The sequence below is a fragment of the Oncorhynchus masou genome, unplaced genomic scaffold (assembly GCF_036934945.1).
Source record: "Oncorhynchus masou masou isolate Uvic2021 unplaced genomic scaffold, UVic_Omas_1.1 unplaced_scaffold_13___fragment_6___debris, whole genome shotgun sequence".
NCBI classification, from domain to species: Eukaryota; Metazoa; Chordata; class Actinopteri; order Salmoniformes; family Salmonidae; genus Oncorhynchus; species Oncorhynchus masou.
In genome coordinates, this window is record NW_027016670.1 from 127,185 (window position 1) to 147,435 (window position 20,251).

The 20,251-nt window shown below is 47.2% G+C and overlaps 1 pseudogene; it reads left to right on the forward strand.

Moving 5' to 3' along the window:
- Positions 1–489: 489 nt before the first annotated feature.
- The window catches only part of LOC135539014 (neuropilin-2-like), a 227,318-nt pseudogene continuing 207,556 nt past the window's right edge, over positions 490–20,251 (forward strand).

Sequence of the window (20,251 nt, forward strand, 5' to 3'; positions counted from 1 at the left end):
GGATGCTGTTACTATGGAGGTAGGATCCTGTTACTATGGAGGTAGGATCATGTTACTATGGAGGTAGGATCCTGTTACTATGGAGGTAGGATCCTGTTACTATGGAGGTAGGATCCTGTTACTATGGAGGTAGGATCATGTTACTATGGAGGTAGGATCCTGTTACTATGGAGGTAGGATCCTGTTACTTTGGAGGTAGGATGCTGTTACTATGGAGGTAGGATCCTGTTACTATGGAGGTAGGATGCTGTTACTATGGAGGTAGGATGCTGTTACTATGGAGGTAGTATCCTGTTACTAAAGTTCAGGAAAGTGACGAGTAGGAATTTGTTTTTGGAGAAAGATTAGAGCAGGTCACTAGAGGTCAACGACCAGAGAAGAACGGAGACTAGCTTGGAGTGACACACCATAACTAATAGTCTGCATCTGAATAGAGACTCTATATACATTTCTTTCTACTGTTTTTTTCTTGGACTTCCAATATGAAACATGGTCTCCATGTGTTTCTCCACTAGATATGACTACGTAGAGATCCGCGATGGGAACAGCGAGAAGGCAGACCTGTTGGGTAAACACTGCAGTAACATCGCCCCTCCAGCCATCATATCCTCAGGCCCTGTCCTCCTCATCAGGTTCGTCTCTGACTACGCTCACCAGGGGGCTGGCTTCTCACTGCGGTACGAGATCTTCAAGACTGGTGAGTCTGATATTCACAACATCAAACTAGACAAATACATTAGGACACATCAACTCTGTCAGGCGTAGAGACACAACTATGGGTGATATAAACATTTAGGACCGGTTTTGTGGTCATGGATTTATTTATTTATTTCACCCTTATTTAACCAGGTAGGCAAGTTGAGAACAAGTTCTCATTTACAACTGCGACCTGGCCAAGATAAAGCAAAGCAGTTCGACACATACAACGACACAGAGTTACACATGGAGTAAAACAAACATACAGTCAATAATACAGTATAAACAAGTCTATATACGATGTGAGCAAATGAGGTGAGATAAGGGAGGTAAAGGCAAAAAAAGGCCATGGTGGCAAAGTAAATACAATATAGCAAGTAAAACACTGGAATGGTAGATTGGAAGAATGGAAGAATGTGCAAAGTAGAAATAAAAATAATGGGGTGCAAAGGAGCAAAATAAATAAATTAATTAAATACAGTAGGGAAAGAGGTAGTTGTTTGGGCTAAAATATAGGTGGGCTATGTACAGGTGCAGTAATCTGTGAGCTGCTCTGACAGCTGGTTATCCTCATCTCGGAGTAAAATGGACTTTCAATCGAGTTGTTCTGGCAGCAGCCAATGTTGGGACATATTAATAGCTATCCGCTATCTGCCACAACCATCACCCATGTTGTTTTTGAATGTTGTTTCAAGGTTCACAGCATTTATTTAAGAAAATATAAAAAAAAATATTAATCAATCTTTAAGTGTAACCGGTGTGAAATGGCTAGCTAGTTAGCGGTGGCGCGAGCTAATAGCATTTCAATCGGTAACGTCGCTCGCTCTGAGACCTTAAAGTCGTTGTTTCCCTTGCTCTGCAAGGGCCGTGGCTTTTGTAGAGCGATAGGTAACGATGCTTCGTGGGAGCCAGTTGTAAAGGGTTCGAGCCCAGGTAGGGGCGAGGAGAGGGACGGAAGCAACACTGTTAAATAAGGAGGAGTGTATCACATCATTATCTCCCTGGTAGAGGCCTGGGGCCCTGGTAGAGGCCTGGGGGCCCTGGTAGAGGCCTGGGGGCCCTGGTAGAAGCCTGGGGGCTGTGGTTGAAGCCGGGGGCCCTGGTAGAAGCCTGGGGGCCCTTGTGAGACCTGGGGACCCTAGCCTAGTAGAAGTCTGCGGGCCCTGGTGAGGACTGGGGGCCCTGAAATATCACTCATCGCACTGACTGTTGGAGAGAAAATACCTTAACAAATTCAGATCTGAAGGAAATAAACGGAGGTCAGTCGTCTTCTCTTCCACCCTCTTGTCCCTGGGGGAGGAGAGGGAGGGAGGGGAGGAAGGGAGGGGAGATGGGGGGCGGGAGGAGGGGGTAGAGGAGGGGAGGAAGGGAGGGGAGGAAGGGAGGGGAGATGGGGGGCAGGAGGAGGGGTAGAGGAGGAGAGGAGGGAGGGGAGGAAGGGAGGGGAGGAAGGGAGGGGAGATGGGGGAGGGAGGAGGGGGAGAGGAGGAGGGAGGGAGGGGAAGGAAGGGAGGGGAGATAGGGGAGGAAGGAGGGGGAGAGGAGGAGAGGAGGGAGGGGAGGGGGAGGGGAGATGGGGGCAGGAGGAGGGGTAGAGGAGGAGAGGAGGAGAGGAGGGAGGGGAGGAAGGGGGGAGAGATGGGGGGCAGGAGGAGGGGTAGAGGAGGAGAGGAGGGAGGGGAGGAAGGGAGGGGAGGAAGGGAGGGGAGATGGGGGGCGGGAGGAGGGGTAGACACCTGAGACACCTGAAACCCCACCTCTTCAAGGAATACCTAGGATAGGATAAGTAATCCTTCTCACCCCCCCCCCCTTAATGACTTAGATGCACTATTGTAAAGTGGCTGTTCCACTGGATGTCAGAAGGTGAATTCACCAATTTGTAAGTCGCTCTGGATAAGAGCGTCTGCTAAATGACTTAAATGTTAAATGTAGAGGAGGAGAGGAGGGAGGGAGGAAGGGAGGGGAGATGGGGGAGGGAGGAGGGGAAGGAGAGGAGAGGAGGGGGGGGGAGGAGGAGAGGGGGAGATGGGGGCAGGAGGAGGGGTAGAGGAGGAGAGGAGGGAGGGGGAGGAAGGGAGGGGAGATGGGGGAGGGAGGAGGGGGAGAGGAGGAGAGGAGGGAGGGGGGGGAGGGGGAGGGGAGATGGGGGCAGGAGGAGGGGTAGAGGAGGAGAGAAGGGAGGGGAGGGAGGGAAGATGGGGGCGGGAGGAGGGGGGAGATGGGGGGCGGGAGGAGGGGTAGAGGAGGAGAGGAGGGGGAGAGGGGGAGGGGAGATGGGGGGCGGGAGGAGGGGGAGAGGGGAGGGGAGATGGGGGTGGGAGGAGGGGTAGAGGAGGAGAGGGAGGGAGGGGAGGAAGGGAGGGGAGATGGGGCGGGAGGAGGGGGAGAGGGAGGGGAGGGAGGAGGGGTAGAGGAGGAGAGGAGGGAGGGGAGGAAGGGAGGGGAGATGGGGGAGGGAGGGGGGGAGAGGAGGAGAGGAGGGAGGGGAGGAGGGGAGGGGAGATAGGGGGCAGGAGGAGGGGTAGAGGAGGAGAGAGGGGAGGGGAGATGGGGGGCGGGAGGTGGGGTAGAGGAGGAGAGGAGGGAGGGGAGGGAAGGGAGGGGAGGAAGGGAGGGGAGATGGGGGCGGGAGGAGGAGGGAGGGAGGGGAGGGGAAGGGAGGGGAGATGGGGGGCAGGAGGAGGGGTGAGGACGAGAGGAGGGAGGGGGGAGTTGGGGGGCAGGAGGAGTGTAGAGGAGGAGAGGAGGGAGGGGAGGAAGGGAGGGGAGATGGGGCGGGAGGAGGGGGAGAGGGGAGGGGAGGGAGGGGAGGAAGGGAGGGGAGATGGGGCGGGAGGAGGGGGAGAGGGGAGCGTGTGATGGAGTTACTAACACAACGCGTGTGGTGGTCTGGTGTCTGATTCAATGACACAGGCCTACTGGGACTGGGGGAATGTGTGTGTGGTTTGACAGAACCCGATGGACTCAAACACAAAATGGCCGTTCGTGTTAACATCCCAGCACTCAGACCCTCAGAGACACAGAAAGGGAGCCAATAAAGCCCTTGAATTGACAAATATATACAGTGGGGAGAACAACTATTTGATACACTGCCGATTTTGCAGGTTTTCCCACTTACAAAGCATGTAGAGGTCTGTAATGTTTAGCATAGGTACACTTCAACTGTGAGAGACGGAATCTAAAACAAAAATCCAGAAAATCACATTGTATGATTTTTAAGTAATTAATTTGCATTGTATATATCCGGCTGTGATTAAGGAGTCCCATAGGTTGGCGCACAATTGGCCCAGCGTTGCCGGGGCCGTCATTGTAAATACGAATTTGTTCTTAACAATAAAGGTTAAATGTAAAAAAAAAAGAAAAAGATGTTGGTGATGTTTTATTGGTAACGACCTATTAGAGACAACCAAATCATGAGAAAACAAAAAGATAATTACTTGACACATTGAGAAGAATTAACCCCAAAAAACAGATCAAACTAGAGTGCTATTTGGCCCTAAACAGAGAGTACACAGCGGCAGAATACAGACAGTGAGCATAACCTTGCTATTGAGAGATGCAAACCTGGCTCTCAACAGAAGACAGGATATGTTGCCACTGTCCACTACATGAGGTGGAAACTGAGCTGCACAAATATTATCTATTCCACTTGCTTTGGCAATGAAGTCCATTGAATTGAATCGAGAGAGAGGAAACTGAGAGAGAGAAAGAGAGAGAGGGAGAGGGAGGGAGAGAGAGAGAGACAGGTAGAGAGAGAGAGGTCACAATCAGATGAGCTCCTGCATTTTTCAGCATTTTCTTTAAAAAAGATAGATTAGAAGTTAGATAAACTTGGATTTTTTGTCAGGAACACATACTGGATTCTACCCTCTACAACATAACCCCCACTTCACATCAAAACTTAAAACCTACAACCTGATTTTGGACGGAATTACGGAATCACCTGGAAGGTTCACAACTACCAAGATTTATTTCTCTATACAGCAAATTCTCTGGAAAACAACAGAAACCTGAAAACCCCATCCAACCTGCAACGGAGTGAGTAATGCTTAGTCTGAAACTATATATTTAAAAGCCAAAAGCCAAGAAGAAAAATACACAACATTACTTTATAAGGACTGAATTCTAACATAATTCTGCCAAGCTTGATACAGCTTCAACTAGCACTGACGTGTCAAGTGAGGGGTGTCAAAGCCCATTAGCCCAACAATGGCAGGAGAGTCACACAGTCTACCCCAACCAAATGGAGAGGCCTTAGAGGCTCCCTCCCGCTGTTCAGAGGTAATTAAAAGACAGTACCCTTTGCATGTAAAGAATGATAAGTCAAGAAAAGATTACAAAATGAAGCTCCTTATGGAAAATCAAGAGACACTTTTTGCTGACTATTACAAAAATGGGAACATCAGCAACCTTATCTTCCACACAAACCATCCCTTGGCATGGCACAGTGCTATATTAGCACACTACCCCTTTGTTAAGAGAGGGGGGGTTAACGAGGGGTGGAAACTCAGAATACTTGATAACGAGGACTCTGAGTCAAGTAATATAAATATCTATAAGTCCGGAACAGTAATTGTGCAAAGTAACCCCAAACAGTTTCAGCTGGACTTTCACCTAATCAAAGAATTAGCCCAGCAGGAGAAGCTCTCCCTTGATAAAGATACCCCCACACCGAGCGGGTCAGACCAGACCTCTTCACTATGTAACCCCACAGACGAGCAACCCCCAGCGGAGAGTCAACCTCCCAGCACAGATTACCACTCCCTCATTGAAATGAAGGACAAATTCACCCAGCTGGAGATAAGGCAGGTGGAGCTGGAACAGCAGGTGATTACACTTCAGTCAGCACAGACCCAGACAACAGCCCAGTACAACAACAGCCCCTTAACCAGACCAGGAGAGCTGGAGGTGGACAGAGACATATCTGGACTTTGGACAGCGGTGAGACAAATACAACAGGAGAAAGAGGAGCAGAACAGAGCACTAGAGGAGAGTATTAGACTGCTGGTGGAGGAGAGGTTGAGGGGGATGGAGGAGAGGGTGAGGGAGATGGAGGAGAGGTTGAGGGGGACAGCGTGTGACAGAGAACAACCCACTAGAGAGGTGGCCACCCCCACAGAGAAGCCAGCAGAACAGCCCACCTCAGCACCCAACAAAAGTCTCGACACCACAGCAGAACAGTCCACACCAGACCCTGACCATAGAGTCGACATCACAGCAGAACAGACAAATGAAGAACCCCAAGCCCAGCGGCTCTCACCCCCTCTGAGCACCCCCACTGTCAGCCACCCTGATAGCCCTTCTGACAACCCCCCCCACACCCACTGAGGACAAACACAAGACACAGATTGTACTACTTATGGACTCAAATGGGAAATATATAGAAGAAAAAAAAACTTTTTCCCAAACACAGTGTGTCTAAACTCTGGTGTCCAAACACCCAGAGCGCCATAGACCTTCTGTCTGAGGCCAAACTAGGCTCACCCAGCCACATAATAATACACACAGGCACAAACGACCTGAGGGCACAGCAGGAAAGAGTGGCCACAGCACTGAAGGGAGTGATTGAAAAGGCTTCTTCTACTTTCCCCAACGCACAAGTGGTTATCTCCACCCTGCAACCACGAAAAGACTTCCACCCTGCCACAATATAGCGGGTAAACGCAAGTATTTCCCGTGACTGTGCCTCAAAACCAAATGTTTTCCTGGCCCACCACTCCACCCTGGACTTGAACAGCCTCTATGACCAGGTCCACCTCTACAAGGCAGCAGTGCCCATCTTTGCCCGAACTCTAAAGGACATCGCTCTCAAACGTATCCCCAACACTTCACACAGGAGCAACAGATCAATAGACACCCCACCCTGACCAGCGAGACACCCTCCCAGACCTGCAGGACCCCCCCTGGACCTACACATAGAGGACCCACGCCAAGAGGAATTACATCCAGACCACCGCACACCCAGACACATCCACACCCCTACCCCAACCAATCAACACCCCCCCACGTCAACCATGCCCACACCCCATTTAGACCCCCTCAGATCAGACCTATGCCACTCCTGCCCATCCCATGCACCCAACCCCCGCAAAGAGGGCAACATGGAAGCCACACATACGCCCAGGTAGTGAGCGGGCAAACAGTCCCAACCCCCACTCTCACACTCGCCCAAGCCAATGGCATGTACCAGATGCTCAGCAGGCTCTGCTCACACTTACTGGCCTGAGGCCAAACCACGACCAACAACATTGGACACTTTATGGAACAAAAAGCCTTTACTATTTCATCCTGGAATATCCAAGGCCTGAGGTCATCTGCTTTTGGCCTGAAGAGCAGAAACCCGGACTTCACCAAAGAAATCGGTAATACAGACATTGTCATCCTACAAGAAACCTGGTATAGAGGAGATGGACCCACTGGTTGCCCTCTAGGTTACAGAGAGCTGGTAGTCCCATCCACCAAACTACCAGGTGTGAAACAGGGAAGGGACTCAGGGGGTATGCTAATTTGATATAGAGCAGACCTAACTCACTCCATTAAATTAATCAAAACAGGAACATTCTACATTTGGCTAGAAATTCAAAAGGAAATTATCCTAACAGAGAAAAATGTCCTCCTGTGTGCTACCTATATCCCCCCACTAGAATCCCCATATTTGAATGAAGACAGCTTCTCCATCCTGGAGGGGGAAATCAATCATTTCCAGGCCCAGGGACATGTACTAGTCTGTGGCGACCTAAATGCCAGAACCGGACAAGAACCTGACACCCTCAGCACACAGGGGGACAAACACCTGCCTGGAGGTAACAGCATTCCCTCCCCCGTATGCCCCCCTAGGCACAACTATGACAACATAAGCAACAAAAATGGGTCACAACTCGTGCAGCTCTGTCGCACGCTGGGTATGTACATAGTCAATGGTAGGCTTCGAGGGGACTCCTATGGTAGGTACACCTATAGCTCATCTCTTGGCAGTAATACTGTAGACTACTTTATCACTGACCTCAACCCAGAGTCTCTCAGAGCGTTCACAGTCAGCCCACTGACACCCCTATCAGACCACAGCAAAATCACAGTCTACCTAAACAGAGCAATACTCAATCATGAGGCATCAAAGCCAAAGGAACTGAGTAACATTAAGAAATGCTATAGATGGAAGGACTGCAGTTTGGAAACCTACCAAAAAACAATTAGGCAACAACAAATTCAATCCCTTTTAGACAATTTCCTGGGTAAAACGTTCCACTGTAATAGTGAAGGTGTAAACTTGGCAGTAGAAAATCTTAACAGTATATTTGACCTCTCAGCTTCCGTATCAAATCTAAAAATCTCAAATAGAAAACTGAAGAAAATTAACAACAATGACAAATGGTTTGATGAAGAATGCAAAAATCTAAGAAAGAAATTGAGAAACCTGTCCAACCAAAAACATAGAGACCCGGAAAACCTGAGTCTACGCCTTCACTATGGTGAATCACTAAAACAATACAGAAATACACTACGGAAAAAGAAGGAACAGCATGTCAGAAATCAGCTCAATGTAATTGAAGAATCCATAGACTCTAACCACTTCTGGGAAAATTGGAAAACACTAAACAAACAACAACACGAAGAATTATCTATCCAAAATGGAGATGTATGGGTAAACCACTTCTCCAATCTTTTTGGCTCTATAACAAAGAATAAAGAGCAAAAACATATACATGATCAAATATAGATCTTAGAATCAACTATTAAAGACTACCAGAACCCACTGGATTCTCCAATTACATTGAATGAGTTACAGGACAAAATAAAAACCCTCCAACCCAAAAAGGCCTGTGGTGTTGATGGTATCCTCAATGAAATGATCAAATATACAGACAACAAATCCCAATTGGCTATACTAAAACTCTTTAACATCATCCTTAGCTCTGGCATCTTCCCCAATATTTGGAACCAAGGACTGATCACCCCAATCCACAAAAATGGAGACAAATTTGACCCCAATAACTACCGTGGAATATGCGTCAACAGTAACCTTGGGAAAATCCTCTGCATTATCATTAACAGCAGACTCGTACATTTCCTCAATGAAAACAATGTACTGAGCAAATGTCAAATTGGCTTTTTACCAAATTACCGTACAACAGACCATGTATTCACCCTGCACACCCTAATTGACAACCAAACAAACCAAAACAAAGGCAAAGTCTTCTCATGCTTTGTTGATTTCAAAAAAGCCTTCGACTCAATTTGTCATGAGGGTCTGCTATACAAACTGATGGAAAGTGGTGTTGGGGGTAAAACATACGACATCATAAAATCCATGTACACAAACGACAAGTGTGCGGTTAAAATTGGCAAAAAACACACAAATTTCTTCACACAGGGTCGTGGGGTTAGACAGGGATGCAGCTTAAGCCCCACCCTCTTCAACATATATATCAACGAACTGGCGCGGGCACTAGAAAAGTCTGCAGCACCCGGCCTCACCCTACTAGAATCTGAAGTCAAATGTCTGCTGTTTGCTGATGATCTGGTGCTTCTGTCACCAACCAAGGAGGGCCTACAGCAGCACCTAGATCTTATGCACAGATTCTGTCAGACCTGGGCCCTGACAGTAAATATCAGTAAGACCAAAATAATGGTGTTCCAAAAAAGGTCCAGTCACCAGGACCACAAATACAAATTCCATCTAGACACTGTTGCCCTAGAGCACACAAAAAACTATACATACCTTGGCCTAAACATCAGCGCCACAGGTAACTTCCACAAAGCTGTGAACGATCTGAAAGACAAGGCAAGAAGGGCATTCTATGCCATCAAAAGGAACATAAATTTCAACATACCAATTAGGATTTGGCTAAAAATACTTGAATCAGTCATAGAGCCCATTGCCCTTTATGGTTGTGAGGTCTGGGGTCCGCTCACCAACCAAGAATTCACAAAATGGGACAAACACCAAATTGAGACTCTGCACGCAGAGTAGAACACCAAATAATGCATGCAGAGCAGAATTAGGCCGATACCCACTAATTATCAAAATCCAGAAACGAGCTGTTAACCTCTTAACCACTTAAAAGGTGGCGCTATTTCAAACTTTCCACAACAAAGCCATCACCTTTTAAAGAAGATAACCTGGAGAAGATGTCCCTATGCATATAATTGCTACTGTTCACAAACACACTCTGACAGAGTCCAGAACAGCAAATATCAATTAGACCCAACCAAATCATGAGAAAACAAAAAGAAGATGACTTGGCATCAGGAAATGACAAAAAAACAGAGGCAAACTGTCTTTCATGATCTCCTTATATGGCTGTACACAGCGGCAGAATACCTGACCACTGTGACCCCAAGGTGTCTGCAGCTTTGACTATGTCACAATCCCGGATCCGGGATGCACAGATCAGCGGAAGATTGACCATTGAGAAACCACATTTACCAGACATGTCCAAGAGAAGACAGGTGTGCCTGCGCACAAAATGAGGTGGAAACTGAGTCACCTGCCAATTTTTCCATGTATGACCATAGAGAGAGACCTATTTCCCTCAGATTACACATGTCAATGAAAGATATGTGAAAAAAACCAATTTTGAAAAACGTTTGCCATATCTACTGGGTGAAATTCCACAGTGTGCCATCAGAAAAGTTTCAAGATTTGTGACCATGTTGGTTCACGAGAAAAGGGCAACCAGTGAAGAAAAACACCATTGTAAATACAACCTTTCATATCTATGCTTATTTATTTTATCTTGTGTCTTAACCTTTGTACATTGTAAAACATCAGAAGCTCTTCAAAGGTAAATGATTTTATTTAATTTTTATCTGTTTTGAAAATTTGTGTGTGATGTCTACACAAAATGCTTATTTCACTTTATATATTATCTACACAAATTAGTTTGGCAATTTAACTATGGTTCAAAAGCATATTTTGAAAATCTGAGATGACAGTGTTGTTAAGAAAAGGCTAAGCTTGAGAGCAAACGCATTATTTTAATTTTATTTGCGATTTTCAGAAATCGTTAACGTTGCGTTATGCTAATGAGCCTGAGGCTTAGTCACAATCCCGGATCCGGGATGGGGAGTTTCAAGAGGTTAAATTCTACAACCACCTAAAAGGAAGCGATTCCCAAACTTTCCACAACAAAGCCATCACCTAGAGAGAGGTGAACCTGGAGAAGAGTCCCCAAAGAAGCTGGTCCTGGGGCTCTGTTCACAAACACACCCTACAGAGCCCCATGACAGCAGCACAATTAGACCCAACCAAATCATGAGAAAACAAAAAGATAATTACTTGACACATTGGAAAGAATTAACAAAAAAAAGAGCAACCTAGAAATGCACAGCCTGGGGTGTGTCTTGACAATTGGAAAATTAACAAAAACAAGCTGTTTATCCCTAATGGTGTGGAGTACAGGGAGGGATTAATACCTGACCACTGTGACTGACCCAAAATTAAGGAAAGCTTTGACTATGTACAGACTCAGCGACATAGCCTTGCTATTGAGAAAGGCCCTGGGGTGGTCTGACATGGCTCTCAAGAGAAGACAGGCTATGTGCTCACTGCCCACAAAATGAGGTGGAAACTGATAACACAGCCCTAACCTCTTGCCCAATGTTAACCATATAGAGACAGCCCTGGGATTACACAGATCCACAAAGAGTTAACACAAAACAAATCCAATTTTGATAAACTCCCATATCTAGCCCTGGGTGAAATTCCAGAACAGTTGACATCACAGATAGCAAGATTTGTGACCTGTTGTCCAGAAAAGTTAACACAGATAACACAGCCCTGGGGTGTGTCTGTCCAAACACATAACACAGATAACAAACAGCCCTGGGGTGTACATTTATTTTATCTTGTGTCCTTAACCATTTGTACATTGTAAAAACACTGTATATATATATAAATATGACATTTGTAATGTCTTTATTGTTTTGAAACTTTAACACAGTGTGATGTCTACTGTTAATTTTTATTGTTTATTTCACTTTATATAGTTAACACAGCCCTGGGGTGCTTTGGCAATGTTAACACATGTTTCCACATGATAATAAAGCCCTTGAATTGAATTGAGTTGAATTGAATTGACAGAGAGAGACAGCCCTGAGAGTGTGTCTGAGAACAGTTAACACAGGGAGATAGAGATGGAGAGGGTGAGAGAGAACTGGGAGGGGAACAGAGAACTGGGAGGGTGAACAGTATTGAGACTGGGAGGGTGAGAGTATTGAACTGGGAGGGATCAGTATTGAACTGGGAGGGATCAGTATTGAAGGGAGGGTGATCAGTATTGAACTGGGAGGGTGATCAGTATTGAACTGGGAGGGTGAGAGTATTGAACTGGGAGGGTGATCAGTAGGAACTAGGGGGAGATCAGTATTGACAGACAGACAGACAGACAGACAGAGAAAGACAAGATTATGAGGAGAGAGAGAAAGAGAAAGAAGATGAGATAGAGGTTATAGAGGTTCACTGATGGTGACCACAAAGATGCTAACCTCCAGTGAAAGATTGGTTATCTTTAATGGTGTGGAGGAATAGAGGGAATGGTGATTAGGGAGGCACGACACAGCAGTGCAGTTTGCTCTCCAGAACACTTAACACAGCCCTGGGGTGTGTATGTCCAGAACATGCCTCAACACAGCCCTATAGGGTGTGTCTGTCCAGAACCACTTAACACAGGTTATGGGTTCACAATGGTGACCATAACATGCCTCAACACAGGATCCTGGGGTGTGTCTGTCCAGAACATGCCTTAACACAGCCCTGGGGTGTGTCTGTCCAGAACAGTTAACACAGATAACACAGCCCAACACAGGGTTATGTCCAGGACAGTTAACACAGATAACACAGCCCTAGAGGTGTGTCTGTCCAGAACAGTTAACACAGACAACACAGCCCTGGGGTGTGTCTGTCCAGAACAGTTAACACAGATAACACAGCCCTGGGGTGTGTCTGTCCAGAACAGTTAACACAGATAACACAGCCCTGGGGTGTGTCTGTCCAGAACAGTTAACACAGATAACACAGCCTCAACACAGGGTGTGTCTGTCCAGAACAGTTAACACAGATAACACAGCCCTGGGGTGTGTCTGTCCAGAACAGTTAACACAGACAACACAGCCCTGGGGTGTGTCTGTCCAGAATGGTTAACACAGCCTCTGCACAGGTTATAGGGTGTGTCTGTCCAGAACAGTTAACACAGATAACACAGCCCTGGGGTGTGTCTGTCCAGAACAGGGTTATAGAGGTTAACACATGGTGACAACAACAGCCCTGGGGTGTGTCTGTCCAGAACAGTTAACACAGATAACACAGGGTTGGGGTGTGTTGTCAAGAACAGTTAACACAGATAACACAGCCCTGGGAGGGTGACAATTGAACATAACATGGTCTGAACAGGTTATAGAACTGGGACCACAACATGCCTCAACACAAGATTATCAGTGTCATTGACCATAACATGCCTCAACACAGGATTATAGAGGTTCACAATGGTGACCATAACATGCCTCAACACAGGGTTATAGAGGTTCACAATGGTGACCATAACATGCCTCAACACAGGGTTATAGAGGTTCACAATGGTGACCACAACATGCCTCAACACAAGATTATAGAGGTTCACAATGGTGACCATAACATGCCTCAACACAAGATTATAGAGGTTCACAATGGTGACCACAACATGCCTCAACACAAGATTATAGAGGTTCACAATGGTGACCATAACATGCCTCAACTCAGGGTTATAGAGGTTCACAATGGTGACCATAACATGCCTCAACACAGGGTTGTAGAGGTTCACAATGGTGACCATAACAAGCCTCAACACAGGGTTGTAGAGGTTCACAATGGTGACCATAACATGCCTCTGCACAGGTTATAGAGGTTCACAATGGTGACCACAACATGCCTCAACACAAGATTATAGAGGTTCACAATGGTGACCATAACATGCCTCAACACAAGATTATAGAGGTTCACAATGGTGACCACAACATGCCTCAACACAAGATTATAGAGGTTCACAATGGTGACCATAACATGCCTCAACACAAGATTATAGAGGTTCACAATGGTGACCATAACATGCCTCTGCACAGGGTTATAGAGGTTCACAATGGTGACCATAACATGCCTCAACACAAGATTATAGAGGTTCACAATGGTGACCATAACATGCCTCAACACAAGATTATAGAGGTTCACAATGGTGACCATAACATGCCTCAACACAAGGTTATAGAGGTTCACAATGGTGACCATAACATGCCTCTGCACAGGTTATAGAGGTTCACAATGGTGACCATAACATGCCTCAACACAAGATTATAGAGGTTCACAATGGTGACCATAACATGCCTCTGCACAGGGTTATAGAGGTTCACAATGGTGACCATAACATGCCTCTGCACAGGGTTATAGAGGTTCACAATGGTGACCACAACATGCCTCAACACAGGGTTATAGAGGTTCACAATGGTGACCATAACATGCCTCTGCACAGGTTATAGAGGTTCACAATGGTGACCATAACATGCCTCAACACAGGGTTATAGAGGTTCACAATGGTGACCACAACATGCCTCAACACAAGATTATAGAGGTTCACCCTGGTGACCATAACATGCCTCAACACAGGGTTATAGAGGTTCACCCTGGTGACCATAACATGCCTCTGCACAGGTTATAGAGGTTCACAATGGTGACCATAACATGCCTCAACACAAGATTATAGAGGTTCACCCTGGTGACCATAACATGCCTCAACACAGGGTTATAGAGGTTCACCCTGGTGACCACAACATGCCTCAACACAGGGTTATAGAGGTTCACAATGGTGACCATAACATGCCTCTGCACAGGGTTATAGAGGTTCACAATGGTGACCATAACATGCCTCAACACAGGGTTATAGAGGTTCACAATGGTGACCACAACATGCCTCAACACAGGTTATAGAGGGGGTGGGCTGTGTTTTTGCCATGTTCACATACTTGAATTAATGAGAAGGGAAAGAGGTGCTGCTGGCATCATGCTTATTCAGGCATACTCTTTCCCAGAACATACTCTGGCACACCATGGCACACTAGCGGGGGGGTTCAGAGTGGGAGGAAAAGGTTTACACAGAAGAGGAGGAGGAGTTAGACGAAGAGGAGGAGCAGGAGGAGAAGGAGTTGGAGGAGGAGGCTGTGTGGCCTAGAAGAGGGTCAGCTACACACAGCTGTAATATAGACAGTCAAAGAGGTAACACTAGGCACTACAGATGCACATCGAGGATGCAGTCAGCCCCTCCTCTCCTCTCCTCTCCTCTCCTCTCCTCTCCTCTCCTCTCCTCTCCTCTCCTCTCCTCTCCTCTCCTCTCCTCTCCCTCTCTTCTCTTCTCTCTCTTCTCTCTCCTCTCCTCTCCTCTCTCTCTCTTCTCTTCTCTTCTCCCTCTCCTCTCCTCTCCTCTCCTCTCTTCTCCTCTCCTCTCTCTCTCTCCTCTCCTCTCTTCTCTTCTCTCCTCTCTCTCCCTCTCCTCTCTTCTCTTCTCTTCTCTTCTCTCCCTCTCCTCTCCTCTCCTCTCCTCTCTTCTCTCTCTCTCTCTCTCTCTCCTCTCCTCTCCTCTCCTCTCCTCTCCTCTCTTCTCTTCTCTTCTCCTCTCCTCTCCTCTCCTCTGCAGTCTAGCATCTGTCTGCTGTACCTTCTGTCTGACCAAATAAGAAACATAACAGCAGCTCCTCATCAGCAGGCTAAATTGGACTAGACTACTGGTCACTCAGCCCCTCTCCCCTGGTCCCACTGCAGCTACACTACTGGTTACTCAGCCCCTCTCCCCTGGTCCCACTGCAGCTACACTACTGGTTACTCAGCCTCTCTCCCCTGGTCCACTACACTACTGGTTACTCAGCCCCTCTCCCCTGGTCCACTCCTCTCCTCCCCTCTCCCCTGGTCCACTGCAGTCTAGTATCTGTCTGCTGTCCTTCTGTCTGACCAAATAAGAAACATAACAGCAGCTCCTCATCAGCAGGTAAATTGGACTAGACTACTGGTTACTCAGGTTGCAGCTACACTACTGCCAGCCTCTCTCCCCTGGTCCACTACACTACTGGTTACTCAGCCCCTGGTCCACTACACTACTGGTTACTCAGCCACTCTCCCCTGGTCCACTACACTACTGGTTACTCAGCCTCTCTCCCCTGGTCCACTACACTACTGGTTACTCAGCCCCTCTCCCCTGGTCCACTACACTACTGGTTACTCAGCCACTCTCCCCTGGTCCACTACACTACTGGTTACTCAGCCCTTCTCCCCTGGTCCACTACACTACTGGTTACTCTCTGTTGTAATCAGACTGCGGTAGGGAATGACTGACTGTTGTGTGTGATATGACTGAGTTCCTCCAATGAGCAGCTTGTCTCCTCTCTGAGTGTTTGGCTGTGTGTTCAGACAACCAGACAGACAGACAGACAGACAGACAGACAGACAGACAGGCAGACAGACAGACACTGCCTCAGCACTTTGATCATAACCTGATTGTTGTCAGTACTGGTACCCCCTGTATATAGCCTCCACATTGACTCTGTACCGGTACCCCCTGTATATAGCCTCCACATTGACTCTGTACCGGTACCCCCTGTATATAGCCTCCACATTGACTCTGTACCGGTACCCCCTGTATATAGCCTCCACATTGACTCTGTACCGTAATACCCTGTATATAGCCTCCACATTGACTCTGTACCGTAATACCCCTGTATATAGCCTCCACATTGACTCTGTACCGGTACCCCTGTATATAGTCTCCACATTGACTCTGTACCGGTACCCCCTGTATATAGCCTCCACATTGACTCTGTACTGTAACACCCTGTATATAGCCTCCACATTGACTCTGTACCGGTACCCCCTGTATATAGCCTCCACATTGACTCTGTACCAGTAATACCCTGTATATAGCCTCCACATTGACTCTGTACTGTAACACCCTGTATATAGTCTCCACATTGACTCTGTACTGGTAACCCCTGTATATAGCCTCCACATTGACTCTGTACCGTAACCCCTGTATATAGTCTCCACATTGACTCTGTACCGGTCCCCCTGTATATAGTCTCCACATTGACTCTGTACTGTAACACCCTGTATATAGTCTCCACATTGACTCTGTACTGGTACCCCCTGTATATAGCCTCCACATTGACTCTGTACCGGTACCCCCTGTATATAGTCTCCACATTGACTCTGTACCGGTACCCCCTGTATATAGCCTCCACATTGACTCTGTACTGTAACACCCTGTATATAGTCTCCACATTGACTCTGTACTGGTACCCCCTGTATATAGCCTCCACATTGACTCTGTACAAGTACCCCCTGTATATAGCCTCCACATTGACTCTGTACCGTAATACCCACTATATATAGCCTCCACATTGACTCTGTACCGGTACCCCTGTATATAGCCTCCACATTGACTCTGTACCAGTACCCCCTGTATATAGTCTCCACATTGACTCTGTACCAGTACCCCCTGTATATAGCCTCCACATTGACTCTGTACCTACCCCCTGTATATAGCCTCCACATTGACTCTGTACCAGTACCCCCTGTATATAGTCTCCACATTGACTCTGTACCAGTACCCCCTGTATATAGTCTCCACATTGACTCTGTACCGGTACCCCTTGTATATAGCCTCCACATTGACTCTGTACCGTAACACCCTGTATATAACCTCCACTTGACTCTACTACCCCTGTATATAGCCTCCACATTTCTGTAAGGTCTACTACACCTGTTATAGCCTCAGCATTTCTCTGTGAGGTCTACTACACCTGTTGTATTCAGCATTTCACTGTACAGGTCTACCCCCTGTTGTATTCAGCATTTCACTGTGACTCTGTACTACACCTGTTGTATTCAGCATTTCACTGTGACTCTGTACTACACCCCTGTTGTATTCTGCATTTCACTGTGAGTTCCACTACACCTGTTGTATTCAGCATTTCACTCTGTAGGTCTACTACACCTGTTGTATTCTGCATTTCTCTGTCAGGTCTACCCCCTGTTGTATTCAGCATTTCACTCTGAGTTCCACTACACCTGTTGTATATAGTTCAGTCCACTTGACTCTACTATACCTGTTGTATTCATTGCCTCCACAAATACTCTGGATTTAATTTGGCATACAACACTCCACAGTCACTCTGTACAAACACTCCCTCTTATTAATACACATTTACATTTGGAGCGCACACACCACACACACATAGTCTCACACATTGACTCTGTACCGGTCCCCTGTATATACACTCCACATTGACTCTGTACACACACCACACACACATATAGCACTCCACATTGACTCTGTACACACACACACCACTACATACAGCCTCCACATTGACTCTGTACCACCACCACAGGATAGAGGGACCACAGAGACTCAGTGGGGACTGTTGTACAGGCTGATGGTAGGTGAGCAGGAGGGAGTACCGGAGACCCCCGTGAGAGATAGCCTCCACATTGACTCTGTACCGGAGAGGAGAGTATATAGTCTCCACATTGACTCTGTACCGGTACCCCCTGTATATAGCCTCTACATTGACTCTGTACCGGTACCCCCTGTATGTAGCCTCCACATTGACTCTGTACCGGTACCCCCCTGATATAGTCTCCACATTGACTCTGTACCGGTACCCCCTGTATATAGCCTCTACATTGACTCTGTACCGAGATACCCCCTGTATGTAGCCTCCACATTGACTCTGTACTGGTACCCCCCTGGATATAGCCTCCACATTGACTCTGGAGATGAGAGGTACCCCCTGTATATAGCCTCCACATTTACTCTGGACCGGTACCCCCTGGTATATAGCCTCCACATTGACTCTGTACCGGTACCCCCTGTATATAGCCTCCACACTGACTCTGTAGCTCTTAACCCCTAAATATAGCTAAAATACTCTGTACCCCCTGTATATAGCCATCCACATTGACTCTGTACCGGTACCCCTGTATACAGCCTCCACATTGACTCTGTACCGGTACCCCCACACATATAGCCTCCACATTGACTCTGTACCGTAACACCCTGTATATAGCCTCCACATTGACTCTGTACCGTAACACCCTGTATATAGCCTCCACATTGACTCTGTACCGTAACACCCTGTATATAGCCTCCACATTGACTCTGTACTGGTACCCCACGCATACGCCTCCACATTGACTCTGTACCAGTACCCCACACATATAGCCTCCACATTGACTCTGTACCTACCCCACACATATAGCCTCCACATTGACTCTGTACACACGCACACCCACACATTTAGCCTCCACATTGACTCTGTACACGTAACACCACACGTACATATATCACTGTGACACACTACTACACCACACAAACTCACATTTCACTGTAAGGTCTACACACACACACACATTCAGTATTTCACTGTGAGGTCTACTACACCTGTTGTATTCAGCATTTCACTGTGAGGTCTACTACACCTGTTGTATTCAGCATTTCACTGTGAGGTCTCCTACACCTGTTGTATTCAGCATTTCACTGTGAGGTCTGGTGTACACAGGGGACTGTCTGTATTCAGCATTTCACTGTGAGGTCTACTACACTGTTGTATTCAGTATTTCACTGGTGAGGTCTACTACACCTGTTGTATTCAGCATTTCACTGTCTGGTCTACTACACCTGTTGTATTCAGCATTACACTGTAAGGTCTACTACACCTGTTGTATTCAGCATTTCACTGTGAGGGGACTGTCCTGTTGTATTCAGCATTTCACTGTAAGGTCTACTATACCTGTTGTATTCAGCATTTCACTGGTGTAGCAGGGGACTGTCTGGCACACCTGTCTGGTGTAGCATTTCGGGACTGTCTGGTCTACTACACCTGTTGTATTCAGCATTTCACTGGCATGAGGGACTGTCTGGTGTATTCAGGGGACTGTCTGGTGTATCAGGGGACTACACTGGTGTATTCAGCATTTCACTGTGAGGTCTACTACACTGTCTGTATTCAGGGGACTTCTGTAAGGTCAGGGGACTGTCTGGCATAGCATTTCACTGTCTGGTCTACTACACCTGGACTTGTCTATTCAGCATTTCACTGTAAGGGACTACACTGGTGTATTCAGCATTTCACTGTCTGGTCTACTACACCTGTCTGGTGCAGCATTTTACTGTCTGGTGTACAGGGGACCTGTTGTATTCATCATTTCACTGTCTGGTCTACTACACCTGTTGTATTCAGGGGACTGTCTGGTGTAGCAGGGGACTGTCTGTTGTATTCAGGGGATTTCACTGTGAGGTCTACTATCTGGTGTATTCAGGGGACTGTCTGACAAATACAGGGGACTGTCTGGTGTAGCAGGGGACTGTCTGGTGTACAAACACTCCCTCTTATTAATACACTGTCTGGTGTAGCAGGGGACTGTCTGGTGTAGCAGGGGACTGTCTGGTGTAGCAGGGGACTGTCTGGCATAGCAGGGGACTGTCTGGTCATAGCAGGGGACTGTCTGGCATACGCACGGGGACTGTCTGGCACGCAGCAG